Source organism: Protopterus annectens, chromosome 3.part0 (genome assembly GCF_019279795.1).
Source record: "Protopterus annectens isolate FY-2018-M chromosome 3.part0, PAN1.0, whole genome shotgun sequence".
In the NCBI taxonomy this organism is placed as follows: domain Eukaryota; kingdom Metazoa; phylum Chordata; order Ceratodontiformes; family Protopteridae; genus Protopterus; species Protopterus annectens.
In genome coordinates this window covers 435,429,849-435,452,552 of record NC_056731.1, presented here as the reverse complement: position 1 = coordinate 435,452,552, position 22,704 = coordinate 435,429,849, and positions in this window count along the sequence as shown.

Below are 22,704 nucleotides of genomic sequence, written 5' to 3'. Positions count from 1 at the left end.
GCCTAGCCAAAAAGGTACCCTGGCTTTCGCCACCCAAAAAAATTATTTTCCTGTGTCCCTGTCGAGCAGAGCCACAGAAGAGATCCCTGGGGTGAATTTCCTATTTCCCATCCAATCATCAAGATTTTTCTTGAAGAGTGCTAATGAGGAGCTCTGTTTGACATAGATAGGTAGTCTGCTCCAGAGTATGGGAAGTCTCTGGGACAGGAATCTATCCCTTCAGCATATTCTGTTTATTGTGGTGACAAGTTTAGGACCCTACAGCGTGTAGTTCAGAGAGATTGGGATTTCTTTAAGTGGAGCATGTCCAACAGCTCTGGGTTTGACATAGCTTTGTATGTTGGGCAGAGATCGCCTCTGAGTAGCTGATATGCGACGGAGTAAAGCTGGAGTTTTTTGAGATGGTCTGCATAAGGTATCTGTTTGAGGCCAGTAATCCTCTTTGTGAGGTATTTCTGTGGCCTCTCCAGTTGTTGTAGATGTCTTGTGAGGTACATACCAAAAGGGGTGCTGTACTCTATAATGGGTCTAATGAGTGATGAGTGGAGGGGAACAATGACCTATTTTTTTCTGGATGAGAAACCTTTTGTGATGAGGTGTTCCATGTAGAAGGATTTCCTGACCACTGTGGTGATGTGATTATCAAAGGAGAGACTACTGTCTACCTGTGTCCCAAGGTCTCTTAATACACTTTTGGTGTTAAGTAGACTACCACCTATGTGGTAGTTCATGGGTACAGAGTTTTTACCAAACGGGATGACAATGCACTTTTTGGCATTGAACTTCAGGCCATGGCTTTGAAACCAGGCATCTGTCTCAGTGAGGCCCTTTTGTAGGATGCCCACATCGTTAGGAGTTTCGATTATGGCTCCCAGTTTGCAGTCATCTGCAAACTTCATTTGCCAAAGACCTTCTGTGTTAGCCTGTACTTCAGAGAAGTAGATACCAAACAGTAGAGGACCCAGGACTGAACCCTGTGGTACTCCACTTGATACTGGTCTGAAGTCAGATTTGGAGTCTGCTACTTTCACAGTGTGGGTTCTGTCCATGAGCCAATTGGCAACCCATCTTGTGACATAGGGATTTTACCTAGTTTAGTGAGTTTATCTATAATTCCAGAGTGGGGGATGGTATCAAAACTTTGGCGAGATCTAGATAGGCTGTGTGAACCACCTTACCCTCATCTATGGCTTTGATGACTACTTCAAAGACGTCTATCAGGTTTAGGAGACATGATCTGCCTTTTACAAACTCGAACTGGGTGGGGTCCAGAGTTTGGAGATTACCAATGTCTTTGTTTATGAGTTCCATGATGATATGTTCCATAGCCTTGCAGACCAGGCTCATCAGGCTAATGGAGCAGTAGTTCCCGGGGTCCGTTGTGGCTCCCCCTTTGTGGAGTGGGAGCTGTTAAAGATGTTAAAGACAACGATACAAAATGCCTTTCAGACTGCACGTCTCAAATTACTGCTCAGGTAAGAGAAGAATGAATACCATACAAGCAAAAGACAGAGTTGTGTTTCTGCAAACAGTCATAAATGGTTGTATGATCACTCATTGCACTACATATGAAATTAACACATGTACAAACAACTCAGACATGTACAAGTACCATATGTCTCATTAAAACTGTGAATGATTTTGGACTTGTTTGCACCCACAATGATTTTCATTCCTGCTGTAAAGCTGTTTCTGTGGAAAAGAGGGATAAGACACTCTTTCTGTGTTTTGTAGGTTCACTGATGGGAGAGTTCAAATACAGAGCTGTGTAAAAACGTTCATGTGTACTAACATTTATTTTGTAATGTTAATTATTTCATATTTTTAATACCAGTTTGTGTGCAATGTGTGGCTTAGTGCAAACAGAGGAAACATTGACATGCAATAAATGTCCTATAGTGTACTTCTACGATAATCAATACATAATCAATACATAAACTATACCTGTCAATCATGTGTGTGTTTGTGTGTGTGTAGCACATCTGCTAAATATGGTGATCCACTTTGTAGATGACAGTTAAGTCCCACATTTGTCTTTTAAGGATCAAACCTAAAAACACTACTCACAAGGATAAAACAGGTTTAGCTTTGTTAAGTAAAAAGACTGCTTGGAACCACCACGATAAAGTAAAAAATCCAATTTATTTTAAGAACAAACAAGCGCTTTCACGCATACAAATGCGCTTCATCAGGTTATAGTTTGAACATGAAAAGACGCCATTTATATATTAAAACAGTCATTGAATTAAACAGGATAATTGCCAATTAATCAGTTAGTTAAAACATAATCAATGTAATTAAAACACCTTTCATCTTGCGTCACTTCCTTAAGCAAGTTTTTTAACTACATGCTTCAGACAATAGACTTAAAAGTCTTAAGACAAATACAATAATATATCAAGTGTTCTTATGCATAGTATGAAGACACTGCAATAAGAAATAATTAAAACATCATATTCTGTATTTCAGCCAGTAATCAAAATAAAATAAAATAGAGTTTCTAAAAGGCCTCTAAGAAATTCATTCCTCCATTTTTGTGTCTAAGTCAGACATATAGTGCGCAAAATTGTATCAAATGTATGGTGCGTGAAACTATATGCACACGCTATGATCTAAAAATATATAGAATATCAAGCTGTTAAAGCATTTAAATAATTCAAGCTATATATGAGCTTGCTATCATTAGTTAAATAAATGTAAGATGTAATCTTTCCACTTGTTTATAATTCATTGTCATTCTGAATGCATGACTAGCAAGCAGTCTTGAAAACAAACAAATATATATAGACGGCGTCAGCGCACATAAAATAAGATAAATCATGATGTTTTTTATCTTACACCTTTTTAGTTATTCTTAGCCTTGTTACATTCTATAAGCCATAGGGCTATGTAATATGTGGTGGATGATAAGGAAATTATCATAATTAGCATAAAAATCCATTTAAAGCAGAACGAGAACAGAAGCAAAGCTTACAACCTCCATCTGTGACGCCAAGCGCTCATAATGCAAAGTATAGTTAGCAATATTTATTAAAAAGCATGACCTTCAGAAAAATCCTTGATAGTATACAATAAATTCCACCATGTGTTGTTATTTAGATGCACTATCCACACTTTAAAGCCTCATGACGCCAAAGGTCAATGATTCACCCACGGACATAATTAGCCAGGTTTATAATAGATGCAATAATATTGTATCATTGATGTAAAGAAAATAAATGAGCGTTTTTAAGTCATTGTCATTGGTAATATATTTCTTCTCTTTCCAATAATAGGACAAAAGTAACTAAATTACTCTAATCCTAAGCGCTCATAATACAAAATTATGATAACAATATTCATTTAAGGATCCATCCATCAAAAAGCCCTAAAGGTATTTATATAAATCCCAGACAAGCGTTACTATCTAAGTATATAATCAACATTTAAAACCTCATGATGCCAGCGATCAAGAGTTCACCCACAGATATGATGTACCAAATATATAATGGGTGCAATGATGCTATAACGTTAGCATAAAGGGAAAGAAAATAAATAAACGATTCTGGGACATTTTCATTGGTAATAAATTGTTTCTTATCAATAATAGGACGAAAGTAACAAGGTTACTCCAGTCCTGAAACCCAAATATTATAACTAAGTTCTGACCAGACTGAATGATGCCTGAATGGCATAACCATGTTAAGAACCAATGTGCTGATGAGAAAGTATGTGTTAATGTGGAGGCTCTCCTCGTCAATGTTTCTGTTTAGGCCAAAAGTCTACTTAGGGTATTAGTGTAAAATAAGTTCAGTAATATAGGGAAAGGTGAGTAATAGATAGGAGACTGTGTTGGCAACCCATCTTGTGGCATAGGGATTTTACCTAGTTTAGTGAGTTTATCTATAATTCCAGAGTGGGGGATGGTATCAAAAGCTTTGGCGAGATCTAGATAGGCTGTGTGAACCACCTTACCCTCATCTATGGCTTTGGTGACTACTTCAAAGACGTCTATCAGGTTTAGGAGACATGATCTGCCTTTTACAAACTCGAACTGGGTGGGGTCCAGAGTTTGGAGATTACCAATGTCTTTGTTTATGAGTTCCACGATGATACGTTCCATAGCCTTGCAGACCAGGCTCATCAGGCTAATGGAGCAGTAGTTCCCGGGGTCCGTTGTGGCTCCCCCTTTGTGGAGTGGGAGCTGTTAAAGATGTTAAAGACAACGATACAAAATGCCTTTCAGACTGCACGTCTCAAATTACTGCTCAGGTAAGAGAAGAATGAATACCATACAAGCAAAAGACAGAGTTGTGTTTCTGCAAACAGTCATAAATGGTTGTATGATCACTCATTGCACTACATATGAAATTAACACATGTACAAACAACTCAGACATGTACAAGTACCATATGTCTCATTAAAACTGTGAATGATTTTGGACTTGTTTGCACCCACAATGATTTTCATTCCTGCTGTAAAGCTGTTTCTGTGGAAAAGAGGGATAAGACACTCTTTCTGTGTTTTGTAGGTTCACTGATGGGAGAGTTCAAATACAGAGCTGTGTAAAAACGTTCATGTGTACTAACATTTATTTTGTAATGTTAATTATTTCATATTTTAATACCAGTTTGTGTGCAATGTGTGGCTTAGTGCAAACAGAGGAAACATTGACATGCAATAAATGTCCTATAGTGTACTTCTACGATAATCAATACATAATCAATACATAAACTATACCTGTCAATCATGTGTGTGTTTGTGTGTGTGTAGCACATCTGCTAAATATGGTGATCCACTTTGTAGATGACAGTTAAGTCCCACATTTGTCTTTTAAGGATCAAACCTACAAACACTACTCACAAGGATAAAACAGGTTTAGCTTTGTTTCTCATGTTTACATGTCACTTACTGCTGAGCAAACCTGGAATATTGGCTGATACACAAAGTAGACAGAACACCTGCAGACAGGATCTAGACATTCTTGAATTAAAAAAGGATACATTGTTGCATCTTTTGCTTTCCATCTCGCAATCCCACTAAGCAGCACTGCGCAGTGGTTAGCAACCTTCCCCAACACCTGCAGGTCTACAATACCTGCAGAGAGGAAGCAGACACTAGACAATTCCAAAATATATACATTGTATCCTATATGTTCTGCCACATGCAAACATGCTAAGTGGAGTTGCATGCCAGTTAACACTCAGAAGTTATGAGTGAATATGAAAATATCCAACTGTTTTATAACTATTAGATCATTTTTTTCTTGTGTTTTATAACTATTTTTGTGGCAGCAGGGGTAAGTGTATGGCTGCAATGCAGATGATCCTGGCTTCTAATACAGCAAATGCCAGTTATTTTTACTGTTGTTCGATTTTACTTTATATTAAAATTCACATAATGAATATTACACACTCCCAATTGTATTAAGGGTTTTACACTCAATTTTAATAAACTCATATGAATGATTTGTGTCATTGAGGGTATACTGTCTAATATATTTCTGCAATCATAGTTGTGTTCTCTGGCCTTGGATGGCCGTCAGACTTCAGTAGTATTCTTACACACAGAGATGTATAAACCATAGTTAACCCCTCAGTCTGTCATGTGTGTTGATATGTAAATAAATAATAAGTCTGAAAAGCACGTCTTCTGTAGCAAGGATGAAAAATCACCACTGTGGAAGAAAATGTTTTGTCCCTTATGCATAGGTCTGAATTCCACATTGTAAACATTAATTTTATCAGCGTGCAAAGCCACAAGAAAAATGTGTCCGGTCATAAAATGTACACCCCCAGTACATGGCTGCAAAGTTGAATAACCTGTCAGTTACACCAGAAGACAACCCTAAAACTAATGCCAAGTGCCAGATTAACCTTCCAGTTTCAAAAACTGTTTTCCTCTCTGTTTGGCACTGTTGCTGTCCACTTAACATCATATAAATGTAGTTGGCATTATTGCTCAGGTTTGTGCAGTTCCAATAAATGAGATAACAGGAATTGGCAGAAATCACTCAGTACTATTGCCATTTCTCTCTGGTTAGACATGTCTGGTGGCAGAAGGAACGATGCCTAATTAGGGGACAGAGGTGGGGAGGTCCAGGATCTTTATTGGACTCCTTTTAAAGTGCCACAGCTGAAGACTCCTGCAGGGGGACTATACCTGCTCTCAGTACAAGTCTGAGGCATGGACTAGTCTAGCCAAGGTTGTCTCCAGTACGACTGGTATTCCATGCAATGGAGAACACTGTATGTATCACTTTAATGACCTAAAAAGGTGCAAGGGAGATACACTCAACCAATGGCTGGATGAGTTCAACACTCCTGACATGTCACAGTTGTGTAAGTATAGCAATACATAGAATTAATATTATCTAAAAAGCTGCATATAGGCAAGACAGGTATGTATAATGCTCTTCTCTTCTTTTTATTCACAGCTGACTGTCAGATCTGAGTGAATAGAGAGGCTAACAATGATCATATGGAGAGACTGAGGGAAGCAAAGGGTATATATGCAGTACAGCACAACTATTATTTCAGCTAAAGTATTGCTCTTTTAAAAAGTAGTAGCAAATAAAACATGCATATCCTAACAGAAAAAGCAAGCATGCAAGCTGCAGTCTGTAGCACAAGCTAACTGTAGGAGTCAAGTGTAATATTGTAGACAGAAGTTATGGTTTCAAATACCACATATAACAAATACATAAAATACAATACTAAAATCATTTACAAATATTACAATAATTACATTTTACCAGAAATGGCATAAATACCTTGCTGTTAACTGAAATCTGTATAATTTGAGAAAGCATATGTACAGTATATGCACATTGCAACAATTACTTTGAACAATCATTACTTATAGTTTGCAGTTCTTAAGAAATATACATAAATGTAAAAGTACAGAGAAATATAGAATACTTCATTATTGTGATAATATATTGTATGTCACATATGATGATACTAATTATCTTTTTTTTCCTCTTACTCCAACCCTTATCTTTCTTTTTTATTTTTCTGTGTATTGTCAAAATGTTTTCATGTCATGCATCTGTGAAAAATCACAAATTGTTTTACAGCAAATGAAGGTAGGCCAGCCTAGGTGGCTCAGCCTGCCCCTGCTCTACTGGCAAATTCATTGATGCCCAGCATGTCTGGGACACAACCTGGACATACTGCCTCTGCTACCTCTGCACTACCTAGGTCCTCCAAATCAGGTAGCACCATCCTAGCAGCTGGTGCTTTGGTGCCCTCTGGGAGTACTGGTGGAGGTGGTGACTTTGTCACCCATCAGGAGTTGCCAGGGTTGGTGTGTAGGGTTATGTAGAGCACCACGGGTGCATGCCTACACCAGATGGAGATGCTCTCTTTCATTGTCCACAGGAGAAGATGTCAAGAACTCCAACAGTCAGTGGAGTAAGGGGAAGGTGATGACAGTCCTGCAGAAGATGACTAGATTCTCACTGTCCCCATGTTTGACAGTTATAGGCGTCTGTTGTCCCCTCTCTAACCCCAATAGTGAATGGTTCTTCATGTCCTATGACATGGTGTGGTTACCCCAGCTCAATGCTGCTTAAATATGTTGTGCTAATATAACACACAGTTAGATCTGGTTAAGGGCACTCATATTAAAAAGGGTCATATCCCTTTATTTCTTTATACTAATGAATGTATGAATATGTAAGTTCACGAGTGTTGTTGACATTAATCAGTTTCAGTAGTGTTTATTTTATACAATACTTCACTGTAGGCATTCCCTCTCATATTTGCTAACATTATCACAGTTAATTATTTAATGTCATCCTGAATACATATGTAAAAAATTTACATTGATCTACATTTGAACCCTGTATCATCTGTGATCAAAAAAGTGAAACTTGCTGATATTTTACACCTGCTGCAACAGAGTCAACTAGGCAGAATGAGCTTTTTCCACTCGGTACTGTCCAAAGTAGTGACTGGCATGCCCCTCCGATCAACGTGTTTGCATGGAGGTGATCAAAGCAATAAAATTATAAACATTTTATAAATGGAGAAGAGAACTGTGTTTGCATATCACTTAACTACTTGCAAATGGGGAAAGTAGAATCACTAATTTTTGAAGGTGAGAAAAAGTACAACACAACATTTCTGATATGAACCATGCAAGAACACCATATTATCTGTTGCATGTGTCTACCATAGCCAGTAGGGATAAGTACTTGTAAAGCTGCAGTAGGAGTCATTAAATATGTATCTCACATGAGCAAACACTTTGCCATCAATCACACAAACCTGCTGCTCAGATCTGCGGTATGGAAAGTGCACGAGTATGTATGAGTTAAGTTTACTGCCCATTTACTCCTCAGCCCATGAAGGTAAATGTAATAACACAAAGAAAGGGAAGAAAATATTTCAAGAAAGAACACATATTTACACTGCAGCCATATGTTACCTGCACCCATGCTCTTGAAATATGGTCTGTCAGTTGTTGTTCCCAAATATAGCAACTGAACTTCAGAAAATAATTAAAATGCTTTCTTATATGGCATGTGCATCTTTATTTGATAATACAAATTCATATTTTCCAATACGTGTAGTAATGTGGACAGCTGTTTGCATATGGTTTGAAAAGCTGTCATTTTAAGTTATACCTACACATTGGAAATGCAACAGCAACTGCTACACTTTGCACACCCATCAATCTAGTAACATGAAGATCTTTAACATCTTGACAGTTCTACATGCATACACATCAATTTCATGCAGGCCTCTCAACATCTTCTCTCAAACAATGTAAAAAACTGCCGAAAAAGAACTCAAAATGTCACTCGAAAAGTAAAAACAAACAACTGTTTTATTGAAGCACTTTTCGTCCCACTCTATTGTGGGACTTCCTCAGATAAAATAAACCCAAATACTCAATGATTAAATAGTCATCAAGAACAAACATCAAACATAATCATGTGTCCACAACCACCAATCCATACAAATTCCTTCATTAAGTAATTAAACTAAATATTCATCAGTTTAAAATGTACATATAAGCTTAATAAAACACAATGAATGCAAACAAACTAAATAAAACACAGAATTCTTACTACTAGATACAGGCTAATATCACTAGTCCATAGTCATTGGACTAGATGGCCAGCCCTATTGTTAAAAATGCAACTATACATGCATGTATTTTGTTATTTTATTATCTAACCACAAATGACGCAAAAAACAAACAAAAAAAATATATATATATATATATATATATATATATATATATATATATATATATATATATAAACAATGTATTCAAAAATATATATGTATAAAATGTATTCAAAAATATATATATGTTATCCCATATGTATAACTTCGCACTGAGTTTTTTATGCACACCTCAAAAGATGATAAATAAAGTGTATCCTGGGATTCATGAAGCTTGCACCAGGCGCAGGCGTAGTGTAGGTGGTCTAATGCCAAATATGGCCGCCGAGTGATTCGGGTATGATCCAATTCCATGTGCACTACCAGCGTACGCCAGATCTGCGCAGCTCTCGGTGCATGTATGCTAATCACCGCATGCGCAGTAGTGCAGCATGCAAATGAAGGTACATAGTGATTCATGAAGTGGTGCAGGCATAGTGTAAGCATACAGAAATGTAAACCAAAAAAAAAAAAAATGGTTTACATTTTTTCAAACAGAACATCGGAGCCATGAAAGCAGCCCAAACTTACGTATTACAAAGTTTACATACGTCAATGGCTAAATATACAGCCAATAGCATAAAATAACACGCACAACACACAAAAAATAACATTTAATGTCATGGCCACACTAACACAAAGTACAACCGCAGGGCATGTGTGCGCAAATGGGAACACAATGAAAATATATATAGATGTCATAAAATTGCAATGTAACACAAATCATGATTTTGCCCTAATAGTCAATGGTATGCATGCTACACCACAACCAAGGTGCAAGGGTTGCTAAGGGTCTGTGACAGTGTTTGGCACGGTAACTATGAATTAGTAGTCAATGCCACACAAATGAGGCAAGTAATATTGAATCCCAAATGCCTTTCCAGCATAAGGCTGTACCACACAGCGTAGCAGTATAACACCGAGGAGTGGCCTGGAGGTATACATGACATCAGTAGAGGGGTGTGCCACCGTAGCTGTAAGCACATTGGAGCATTGCTAATCCGGGTTGCCCATTGCTAAGCAAAGCTGCAGGATAGGGCTGTGGATGTAGCCATAGCTTTGCTTAGCTGAGAGCACACAAGGTGACCGAAAGCACATGTGTATGCTGATGACAACACGCTCGAAACCTGGTAAACAGCTGCACGCAGCGCGCACCATAGCTGAAACAGGAAGGTTACGGGAAGACAATAAGGAAATACGGCAGTAGGGTAATTGGAGTACAACTTAGTAATTAACACCTATTAACTCACAGTGGGCCATTGACGGTAGCTAACAAGGCTGCTAGCAGCAATCTGCAGAACAGGAAAGGGGAGGTGCCAGATTGCAAAGAAAAGAGAACTGTCACAGCAGAGCAAAGCAAAACTGTATAGAACACATTTCGCAACACAATCCTTAGTTGGGAAAGTATAAAACAAGAAAGCAGGCTGCTGGATACATGCCTGACAATGGGAGGTGAATCAGTTTGAAAAGTGAAGGCAAGGGCAAGAGGTGATCCACAGCAGCCAAATGTAATTCAACACCAAAGGCACCACAATAGCAGTACCTGCGGTAAAACCAATAAGTAAGATACCCTGCAGCTCGGATTGTACAGACACACACTATGACATCATCAGCTTCCAAAGCACAATAGTATAAAGTGTGAAGGCACCTCACACACACTCGTGTATTCCCAAACACTGCACCATCAGTGTAAACAGATGGGGAACTTTTACAATGTACATGTTGAGAGCTGCCATAGCTGTGATTCATCAGCATGTGTTGGAGATGGAAGCTGGTGTGGAGGATGATGCTGACAACCACCTCAGGCACTGGAGGAGGAGAAGAGTGTTCAGACCAAGGGTAACCTACCAGGGGCTAGATGATCTGGAGATAGTAGAGCATTACAGGGTGGACAGGGACATCATACAGCAAATTGTTGAGCTGTGCCAGCCACGCCTCAGAGCCAGAAACAACAGAGGGGAACCCATCCCAGTGGACAGGAATGTATGTGTAAGCTTGAGAATACTAGCCACAGGTACCTTTCAAAATCCAACTGGAGATGTCATGGGGATCTCACAGGCATCAGCATCCAGGGTACTCCACCAGTTCCTGGATGCCATGTTACCACATGCCAATGAGCATATATACTTCCCCCCGAACTCAGGAGGAGTTGGCCAGCAATATGTGCCTTTTCCATCGTGTAGCAGACTACCTGGACATACTGGGTGCAATAGACTGCACACACATACATATCAAGTCACCACCCAGTGAGCATAGTAGGCGCTACATAAAACGCAAGGGATACCACTCCATCAACTGCCAGGTTGTGTGCAATGCCCAGGGCATTATCATGGATGTGTGTGCTGGCAGCCCTGGAAGCTACCATGACTCTCACATCTGGCATGCCCCACAGCTGTACCAGGTATTTGTCAGGTGGGACATCCCATATGGCCACCTTGTGGAAGATGCCGGCTATGCACTGGAGCCATGGATGATGACTCCCATCAGAAATGCACACACACCCATGCAAGAACGCCATAATGAGGCACACGTATAAACCAGAATCATCATAGAGCATGTGTTTCGGATGCTGAAATCACGGTTCCATTGCTTGGACATATCTGGTGGAGCCTTGCAGTACTCTCCAGGCACGTGTGCCCACATCTTCATAGTATGTGCCATGCTACATAATATGATCCTGCGGAAACAGCTGCAGCAAGGACATAATGGTGAAGGCCCTCAGTCCACCGCAATTGCCAAGGACACCACAGGCACAGAGGGATTCAGACCACAAACACCCTGTGCCAGCCCCAGTAGGCAGACTGAGGCATTCCCAATATGCCCATGCCTTGGCAAAGAGGGAACATATAGCACATACACTGACAGTGTAGGCTCCTACGGACTGACACACTTCTCCACCTGCACACACAGTGAAATGGATGGCACACACATGACAACCTGTAAATTCTCATGTGTAGGTGGTCTACTGTGTGCATCCTACATAGGCAGCCCTCAACTATTGCACACACAACTGCTATTGGCATAAGGTAAGTCAATACCTGAACAGTAAATTAAGCTAACAGCATGTGTTGATACTGTATGTATGGGTTCCTAGGTACATCGGTAGGCACATGGCTAATTGTCAGAGGCCATTCATAAGCCTAGCCAAAATGTGTCTGCTGTTGCCACCCCATTGATTAACTAACTGTCCCTCTGTGGAGCAGAACCAATTGCGGGATCCCTGGGGTGTAACCACTATTCCCCACCCACTCTGCAAGGATTCCCTGGTGTGTTAATTCGGGGCTCCATATAATGTAATCAGGGATGTAGTTCCAAAGCATGGGGAGTACCCATGACAGGTATCTGTCACCCCAGCATTCTCCAGTTATGGTTGTGGCAAGGCGTAGCACATTACAGTGTGTGGCTCACTGTGACATGGATTCCCATAGCTGGAGCACATCCATTAAGCATCACTTGGACATACCATTCATAGGTATCATCCATATGTAAACTAACTGAGTTACACATTTGTTTGCGGTATGGAGGAACAGCCATAGTACAGTCTACATACTAAACATCATAACACTTGTACATATCCCAGATGCCCCAGTGATAAAGCCACTGACTGTCTCGTGCATGGTCCCGATTCACGACCTGCAAGGGCTGTTACGTAATTCTGATGTCCCGAATAATGGATGTTGGATGCAGGTCATTAGAGCACGTTTAAGCACATGTTAGCGGGTTTTTGCACCGGTAAGTGATGGTAATCGTCATTTAAACATGACTACATGGATATGTGCAACACAGGTCTAACCTTTGCTGAATATCACACAGATCACGGGCATAGCTGCCCAGAACTGCTGAAATGTGCATTATTTACCCTTGTACTAATAGTGCCTGCTCTGAGAGGTAAAACGACCACTGCTAGGAGTAGAACATGCAACCATGTACACAATCTTCACAATAACCTACCAGTAAGCTACCTGAGATGTACCAACAGCAAGTGTGTATTGTGACAGGTTAAAACACAAAAGGGCGGAGTTCAGGAAATAGTATAAACCGCCATGTACCCAATAAAAGGTGTATTCTCTCTCTCTCTCTATATATATATATATATATATAAAAATATAGAGAGAGTAAGGGTGATAGAGAGATATATGTCGATATATATGGATATACATATGTATGCAAATATATAGATAGGTTAACAACATCTACACAATCATGGAGGTACATATAAATAGGATACTACCAAATACCGAATGCTTTACATACCAACGCGGGTAATCATGAGGCTTAAAGACCGAAAGACCACAGTACCGGAACACTAGAACCATGAGTACTATTATCATGATGTTAAGGGACATTTAGTTAGTGCTTCTGGTGCTGCAGTCCACGTAGGTACTATGTTTAAGTGTGTTTCTGATTGGTGTAGTGTGTGTACGTGTGTGTTCTGAGTGTGGTGTGTGTTTTGGGGGACTGTAATGTGTGTGTGTGGGTTTACTTTGTGTGTCTGTTTGTGCTATCTCGGAGGTAGATTATTACAGTAGGTGTGGTGTGGGGGGTACAGCCACCCACATGGGGTGTGTATGGGGGCATGGCCACCTGGCCATACGTAGTGTAGGATGGTTTGTTTGGATGTGATGGGTAGCAGTGTGTCTGTGTGTGCGTGTGTATGTTCTGTGTTTGTGTTAGTTCTGGGAGTTTGACTGTCGCGAGTTTGAGTGTTCAGTATTGTGGGATTTGGGAGTCTAGGAATGGTAATGTGGCCGTTGGAAGTGTGTGCGTTCCTGAATTCGTGGGTATGCTGTATACAGTGGTTGAAGTCTTCAAATATGTGCATAACATGGACCATAGCAATCACACATTCTGCCACGACTGAATGTTATGAACAAAGGATATGGAGAGTATATATGTCTATACACCATTATAAATATGTGCTATGGACATGAGCCAAAGGTAGGGTTACCACCTGTCCCAGCTTTTGAGGGACAGTCACTCTATGCGCGGTAGTGTCCTGACCAAAATGAGTACAAATACTAATGTCCTACAATCTCAAGACATTTGCCATGTTCCATATTTAATGTAATTGTTGCATAAAGTAGTCATCTGTATCTAAAATACCTATATGTAACAAGAAACAGGATAAGCAAGTAAACCGCTACAAGATTATAAGCTTTTATATAGGCATATATGTAAAGTTCTATACTTTGTACTGACCGTGGGTATGTGTCGGCCTCTAAAATCTGATGTGTGTCCTGCAAATGTCCCACTATGGCCATTTGAAAAGGTGGCAATCCAAGCCAAAGAGGTACAGTCACCAACTGAGCACAGAAGGCTGTAAACCGCATATGCCTCTCTCCAAAAACAACGATGTAGCTGTATCATAAAAAAAAACACTTTAATTAAATAGTAAAAATGAAAGAAACAAATAAAAGTTAAGCGCTTTTCGTCCCACCTAATTGTGGGACTTCTTCAGACAAAGAACCTTACAACAACTACAGTATATATCCTGGTGGAGTGGTGCCGCAATTACAAACACCACAGCTGATTTTAATACTAATTGAGTGTTAAATGGTTTAAACTAACAGAAAAAAACTGTGTTTACCATGAAAAGTAAAACCTAATGCTTGTCTAACATCAACAGGACAAGTCAAAACCATTTAAATGGTGTAAATTTTAAAATGTTAAAAAACATTTTGAAGTATATATATATATATATATATATATATATATATATATATATATATATATATATATAGATATATAGATATATACATGACAATAATGGGTCTATAATAATAAAATGCAGATCCAATAAATACATATAAAATATAAAATGCAGATATTTACAATAAGCAAAATCCTGTTTAACAAACAATAGCTTACTATACCTAGTATATAAAAAACTCGTGAATCTAGCGTGCATGATATGTGTAAAAGGGAAGGAAAAAGGCAAAAAACACAATTCGAATGCTACGGCCAATTTAAATGCTGGTTAACATGAAATACTTAACCCAATGAAAAAACGTTACCATTAAGATAGTCAAACCTAGTACTAGTCTAACGTGAACCAAAGCCATTATAATGGAATAAATATTTAGGCAAATAATCAGAAGATTAAAACTATGGCATGTACCTTGTATACGTTAACAGCAGTGAATCTATAGTAGTGGAAAATAGCTGAATCCAATAAGTATATCTATACCACATATATTTACAATGGTGAAGACTATATCAAACAAACAATAACTAGTACATCTAAATACGTATAAAACCAATAAATTGATATACATAATGTGTGTAAAAAAGGGGGGGGGGTGAAAATGTCCCAAATTACATCATAAAAAAACAGATTGATGCAGAACATATCTGTATATAAAACAGGTCGATGTTGTCATTTTGAAACAATGACTAATACCTGAATCACAGACAATAAAGATAGAGATAGGTCTATTCTGTACAAACAAAAAATATATATATGAATATAACAAGAAAAAATGTAAATTTAGTCAATACATAAATATAACTACATTAAATTAATCCAGATGAAATATATGTGTAGTTATATCCTCATCTGCACTAACTTCTTAACTTCAATATTGGATAGAAGGGGCATATTTCATTGACTCTAGGAATAACACTAGCATTACAATGGATCTGCCAGTATAATTCCAATACCTCTAATTGTACATGGTGTGGTCCACCCCTACCGTCTGTGAGAACACAATCAACTGCTCTAAACAAAAATTTGTGATTCAGATTTTCCATTGTATGTTTTGCTAATGCATTTTCAGGTTTGTTATTTCCTAATAGCATATAAGTGTTCATAGACACGTTCACGAAGTTTTCTGTCAGTTTTCCTAAAATAAAATGCTGGACATTGTTGACACTGGGCTAAATACACTACACCTTTGGACTGACAGGTAAATTTGTGTCTCACCTCGTATGTAACATTCCTTATGCAAAAAGTTTCCACAGTATTCAGATAAGAACAATAATTACACATACTGCATTGAAACATACCCTTTCTCCATGGCAGTCCCTGTATGTAGCTCTCCATGATTTGTTTGATGTTTTTACCTCTTCTCCAAACTATTTTTGTTTTTTCTGGTTGTTTGTTTCCTAATTCTTTGTCATTATTGATTATTGGCCAATTTTTTATTGATTATCAATGTGATGACCTCACTGTCAATACTGAAAGGAGTTATAAATACCAGTCTTACTAATGATGTGTCTGGTTTTTGAACCTGTACTACCAAGTGTTGTGTACCACCAAGAATAGCTTGCTAAATACCTGATTCTCTTTTTATTTTTACTTCATGAATCAGACTGTCTATGAGTTGTTTTGGGTAACCACGTCTCAAAAACATTTCTTTGAGTAACTGGCACTCATCAAAAAAATCCACATCTCTGGAAATCATACGTGCTGCTCTGACCAACTGGCCTTTTACTACTGATTTTTTCTGATACCAAGGATGGTTACTGCTATAATGGAGCAAGGTGTTAGAATATGTTTCTTTCCTATAAATTTTGGCACAGAATGATCTATTCTTATGGTCCTTCTATAAATCTACATCTAAATAGGCAATCCTTTCACTACTGCACATATACGTGAAAGAGAGGAAAGCACAACTGTTATTGAAAGATGAAACAAAATCAAATGCTGTTTTTTCGTCTCCTTCCATTAAAATAAAAATATTGTCTAGGAAACGTGTATAAAATTTAATTTTATTCATCATTTGGTCATCCTTCCCTATCACTTCTTGTTCCCAGTAGGCCATGACTAAATTAGCAAAGCTCCCCCCGCATGGGGAGCCCATGGCTACACCTATTTTCTGTAGATAGGTTTTGTTGTTAAAAATCAAAAAAATATATGATAGAAATATGTCTAGCATTTCTTCTATCAAGGTGATTTCTGATTGTTTAGCCCCTCTTTTCCTTAACATGAAGCTCACCCATTCTATACCGTCTTGGTGAGGGATGCATGTATACAAATCTCTCACGTCGACGGTTAGGAAGTTTAGGCTACCATTATACTCAAGGTTGTTAATATTTTGAAGGAAAGACCAGGAGTCTTTACATATTGCTTTCTCTTGTTGTACATATTTCTGTAGTATATTATCCACCATTTCTGCACATATGGATATGTGATACTATTTCTAGCATCAACTTAAGGTCTCATGAGGGGGTCAACTAGTGATTTGTGTATTTTAGGAATACCGAAAAGGTTTGGGGTTCTAGGTGTTAACACGGTCAAATAGTTGAATGTTGACAGGTCTATTTTGCATTCTATAAAGAAGTCATTGAATAGTGACCCTATTCTAGAATATGCTTGTTGCAATTCATTTCTAGAAGTTTCCTGATAAGCATCACTATTTAATATACTCGACATTTTGTTGGTATATTGTACCTGTATCATAACCACTAGTCCCCCTCCTTTGTCTGGTTGCATAAACCTGACCCCTGTTTCTCTCAATGACTGCAAAGCTGTTCTTTCTTTTGTAGTAACATTAAACAACATGTTTTTCCTATTGATGTTAGAACACAACATATTTCTTAGATCTATCTCACATATTTTTTCAAATAAATTCAAAACAGGGTGCATAGGTGGTAGAAATGTGCTAGCAATATGAAAATTGCTAGTTTTGGTTTGTTCACCACTAAAAATAATTTCAGATCATCCTAGTTAATCACTGACAATGAGTTCTTTAAACTTTGTGTTTTAGTCCTTAAATTTTATAGTATTCCTTAAACGGTTTATAATTGAGGTTTTTTAAACACAGGGTATGTTTGTTCACTTTTTAAATGTTTTTACAGATGGGCATTTTCACTTTAAGAACTCATTGTCAGTGATTAACTAGGATGATTGTTTGCATAAAAGTGTGGAAAAGTAATTTTATAGTGTTCTGATGAAGTCTCACGACGAAAGCGCCTGACGCTTTATTTGGATTGTATTTTTTTTACCCTTTACTTGGAGTCTATTTTTTGGCTTTAAGCCTTTATACTTTTTACATTAAACGCTGATTCCATTTTGGGTTGTAGGATCATTGGCTACAGAGTGGTTGTTTTTATTTTTACTGGTGGCGTTTTACCACTCTCTCACCCTTGTTTGGTTCTTAGTCTACTTTTGGGGTGTACTGTAGCCTTCTAAACAATTCTACCATGGAAGAGATCGGATTATCCCCAGTTTTCGAAGATGAACTGGATTCTTTACCTTTTCCCTGCGGGCAGCAGACAGAGAGTACCAGTGACAGTTTGTTGCAGCTTATTCTCAACCTCACTAACAAGGTTTCGGAGCTTCAGGAAGCGCTTTTTAAAATTCAAAACCCTCTTTTTCCTGGTTCTGAGGGTAGGAACGCGAGTCAACAGAGAAATGTGAGGGAGACTCCATTTCTGGTTTCCTGTAAGGTGAACTAGGGCTCACGTAGTCACAAAAACTGTTTGGAAACACCAGTAAACCCTGATTTGGTTGCAACAAGGGTTGCGTGCCAAGGATCTAATTCTGTACATGACCGTTAGAGGGATTGGTCGAAGAGTGACTATGTTTTCTTCAGACACAATTCAACAGGAGAACATGACAGTACAGATTTGAGGTTAGTGACATTAGAGTTTAAACTGCATAAAGTGCGTGGTCTACAATGCGATAACGCTTACTTAAAGGAATGTATAACAAAGAGTCGGGTACCGAAAGGACTTCGTGTTTTTAGGTTCCCTAATGGCATTAAAAAAGGGCAACCTGAATGTGATGACCTTTAACAGATGTTCGACAGACATGGCATTGAAGTAATGGACTTTATTTTAAAAGTCAATAATAAAAGGCTTGATGAACTTTTAAAGGAGATTGATGAGCACAATAATTGTATTTTGAATGATGTTAATTTTAGTATATATTCTTTTAGGTACAATGGGATTTTTGATAAAGTTGAAAATGATGTTGAAGCTAACATAGAAAAAAAGAAAAAGAAATTGTTGAGGGATGAATACAAGTATAAGCACAACATAGCATACCCACTCCCTAAAGCATATACAGAAGGGGAAGAGGCTTGTAATAGCCTCAAGAACAAAGCGACAGCTTCCAATAAGGTTTTTTCTAACACTAGGCAGACTGGTAGTGAGAATTCCTATGAATCCGAGTTCCCCCCACTTAGAAGATCTGAAAGACTACAAAATAAGAACAATTGCAGGGGTGACAATAACTTTTTTTTAGGACCCACAGGAGGGGGAATGAGGAACAATTACAGGAACCAACCCACTCAGCGGAAGAACAGTTACCATTAGTTTCAAGCAACCCTGGAGATTCCATCCAAGAGGTTATTTCTGTTCAAAACGACGGTTTGGTGTTTTCCCTACAGAGGGTTTAATATTTATAATTATGCAGGGATAGAGATTAGTAAAGACCTGTTTCAATTATTGATGAAGGGAACAAAATTTGTACCCTCTGTTAAGGAAAGTGTGAGTAACACTTTAACTGAATTAAAAATTTTTGTAAGAAAAATGAATTTAAAGTTTCTGTATAAGGACTACTCAGTGATTAATTACAGAGGGAAACCAACTACTAGGAAGAAAAGTTGTTATAACCCACCCCTGCACCCTATTTTGAATATATTTGAAAATGTTTGTTCACAGGAGATTTTCCAGATGTTACATGAACATAGGCTTAAAGTATTCAACCTAACTAGGATGGAGACGTGTTTGTTAGATAGATTAAGAGGTGAACACAACTTAAGGTTTATGAAGCCGGATAAAGGTGGGGGTATAGTTATAGTTAATACTGAGGATTACAACAGTAGGATTTCCTGTATGTTACACAATGAAACTAAGTATGAGTGTGTCTCAAGGAACGAGATTAACATTTCAGATAGGAAAATTAAACTGTTACTTGAAGACCCTGTACCAAGGGGCTATTAATGAAGAAATTTTCAACTTTTTAAACATTGACCACCCTACTATCCCAATAGCCTTTGGGATTCCGAAGACACACAAAAACTTATTAGAACCCCCCTACAGACTTATTATTTCATGTCAGAATAGTATAACATACCCTTTGGGAGTGTTTGTCGATCGTACGGTTAGGAAAGCCTTGGCCCCTATTGACCACATATTAACTGACTCCTGGGATTTTCTAAGGAGGGTTAAGAACAAATATTATGGTACTGATGTTTGTTTTTCCACTGTTGATGTGGTTGATCTTTTCACTTCAATACCACACACTAAGGGACTAGAACTTTTTTATGACATTTTTGTTGAAAAAACTAATTTGAGTAACACAATGGTCAATTTTATAATGGAACTTATGGAGGTGATTTTAAAAAACAACTTTTTTAGTTTTGGTGGTGAATTTTTTAAACAGATCAAAGGTGTGGCAATGGGTAGCAGTTGTGTGCCCATTTTTGCCAACCTTGTTATGTATCGGTGGGCGACCATCTTTGTTTTAGACACACTTTTCCCAGTTACTATTTAGGTTTTTTTATGATGACCTATTTATATTATGGAAGAGTGATACATGATGAAAATTCTTAGACCATCTTAATGATCTGTGATTATTTCAAATTCACAGGCAACACAGTGGAAACACACATCAGTTATTTGGATTGGATATTAATTAAAGATTTTTTTTCTCTAACAGTAGTTTCCAATCCTGTATGTAACCAACTTTTCTTAATTATTATTTAGACTTCACAAGTGTAAGTAGTTATTTGTGAAGAGTGAAGAGGAAAAAAGGCCAAAAATGTGGCCGGGTCAGAATGTGTTCTGTTTAGCCTTAGAAAGTAGAAACTGAACTTAGTGACTTTTAGAGGACAGGATAGGGAGGGCATTTCCATATTAGGGATCAGGTCATCAGTGAATGGGTTTAGATTTAAAAACCACTACTGGGGGTACAGAGGTTAAGTTGGATCATGCTCCACGAGTGTGGGTGAGATTTTTCACACACAATGGTATTAACTCATGGTGAAACCTCTGTTCGAGTTAGAAACATGATCAAAAACAACTGGGCCATGTTTAAGGGGAACAAGGAGTTATTGACTGTTATTGATAAGGAACCTTCTTTTACATATAGGATTAACAGGAACCTTAAAAAAAATTGTTTGGAAAATCCTAACTTAGTTAAAAAAAGTAGGGAAAGGACAATTAAGTCGGGGGGCATAACTGTAACTGTAAGTACATTACTGGTACCCCTATGGTCTATCTGGGACCACATAACATCGAGGTCAAATTTAGAACAGGTTCATGTACAACTGGCTTGGTTTATCTTGCTATTTGCCAAGTTTTAAGTGGTCAGTAAAAACGTAGGGGTGGGTGATTGGGCTAATAAAGTGCTTAGGCAGAAGCAAATGGAATGGCAATTGAATGCCACCACTGGAGTGGCATCAATGATCACATAAGTTTTAAACCTGAATTAAAGTTCATTAAACTTTGTGTTTTAGTCCTTAAATTTTATAGTATTCCTTAAGCGGTTTATAATTTCTTTTTTTTAAACACAGGGTGTTTGTTCACTTTTAAATGTTTTTACAGGTGGGCATTTTTTTCACTTTAAGAATTGTCAGTGATTAACTAGGATAGTATTTTTTTTACCCTTTACTTGGAGTGTATTTTTTGGATTTGAGCCTTTGTGTTTTTTACATTAAACGCCGATTCCATTTTGGGTTGTAGATCATTTGCACAGTGGTTGTTTTTTTTTTTTTTTTATTATTAGTATTATGTTGCTTATTATTTTTATTTTAAATTAAAATTTATCTTGTGGGATTTGCACACTATTGTCAACTTGGTTTGTGTAATTCCTTCCATTTGGTTGCTTAGGTCCAATCCATGTTTTAACTTGGGAAGGGGAAGGTTTGGATAAGCTCTTCCACTGCTGTATGCTTGTCTGTCTCTGTTTAATTTTTTTAAGTTTACCTTCTTTTATTTTGCCCATATATTGATCAATGCTGCCAAAAATTCGGTCATAGTCATACTGGTATCATGCAAAATTAATGTTCTTTTGAATTAATTAATTCAGGGTGGTTGCTTCTTCCATAAGTAAAGCAGCCAATAATTGGTAATGTTTACACATTACTTCTAATAGTTCTAACCCGTGTTTGTTGAAGAGTTTAAGTAGATCTTGGTGGAATACTGACCCGTCTGTAAGCCCAGTCGGGTACTGCCAAGATCTTAAACCTTTAGGGACTATTCCTTCACTTAAACACTCATGGAAACAAACAATTTCCAGTTGTGTTTTTTTGTACGCTATGGCCAATTTAAATGCTGGTTAACATGAAATAGTTAACCCATGTTAACCAGCATTTAAATTGGCTGTAGCGTTCAAATTGTGTTTTTTGCCTTTTTCCTTCCCTTTTACACATATCATGCACGCTAGATTCACGAGTTTTTTATATACTAGGTATAGTAAACTATTGTTTGTTAAACAGGATTTTGCTTATTGTAAATATCTGCATTTTATATTTTATATGTATTTATTGGATCTGCATTTTATTATTATAGACCCATTATTGTCATTTTATATATATATATATATATATATATATATATATATATATATATATATATATATATATACTTCAAAATG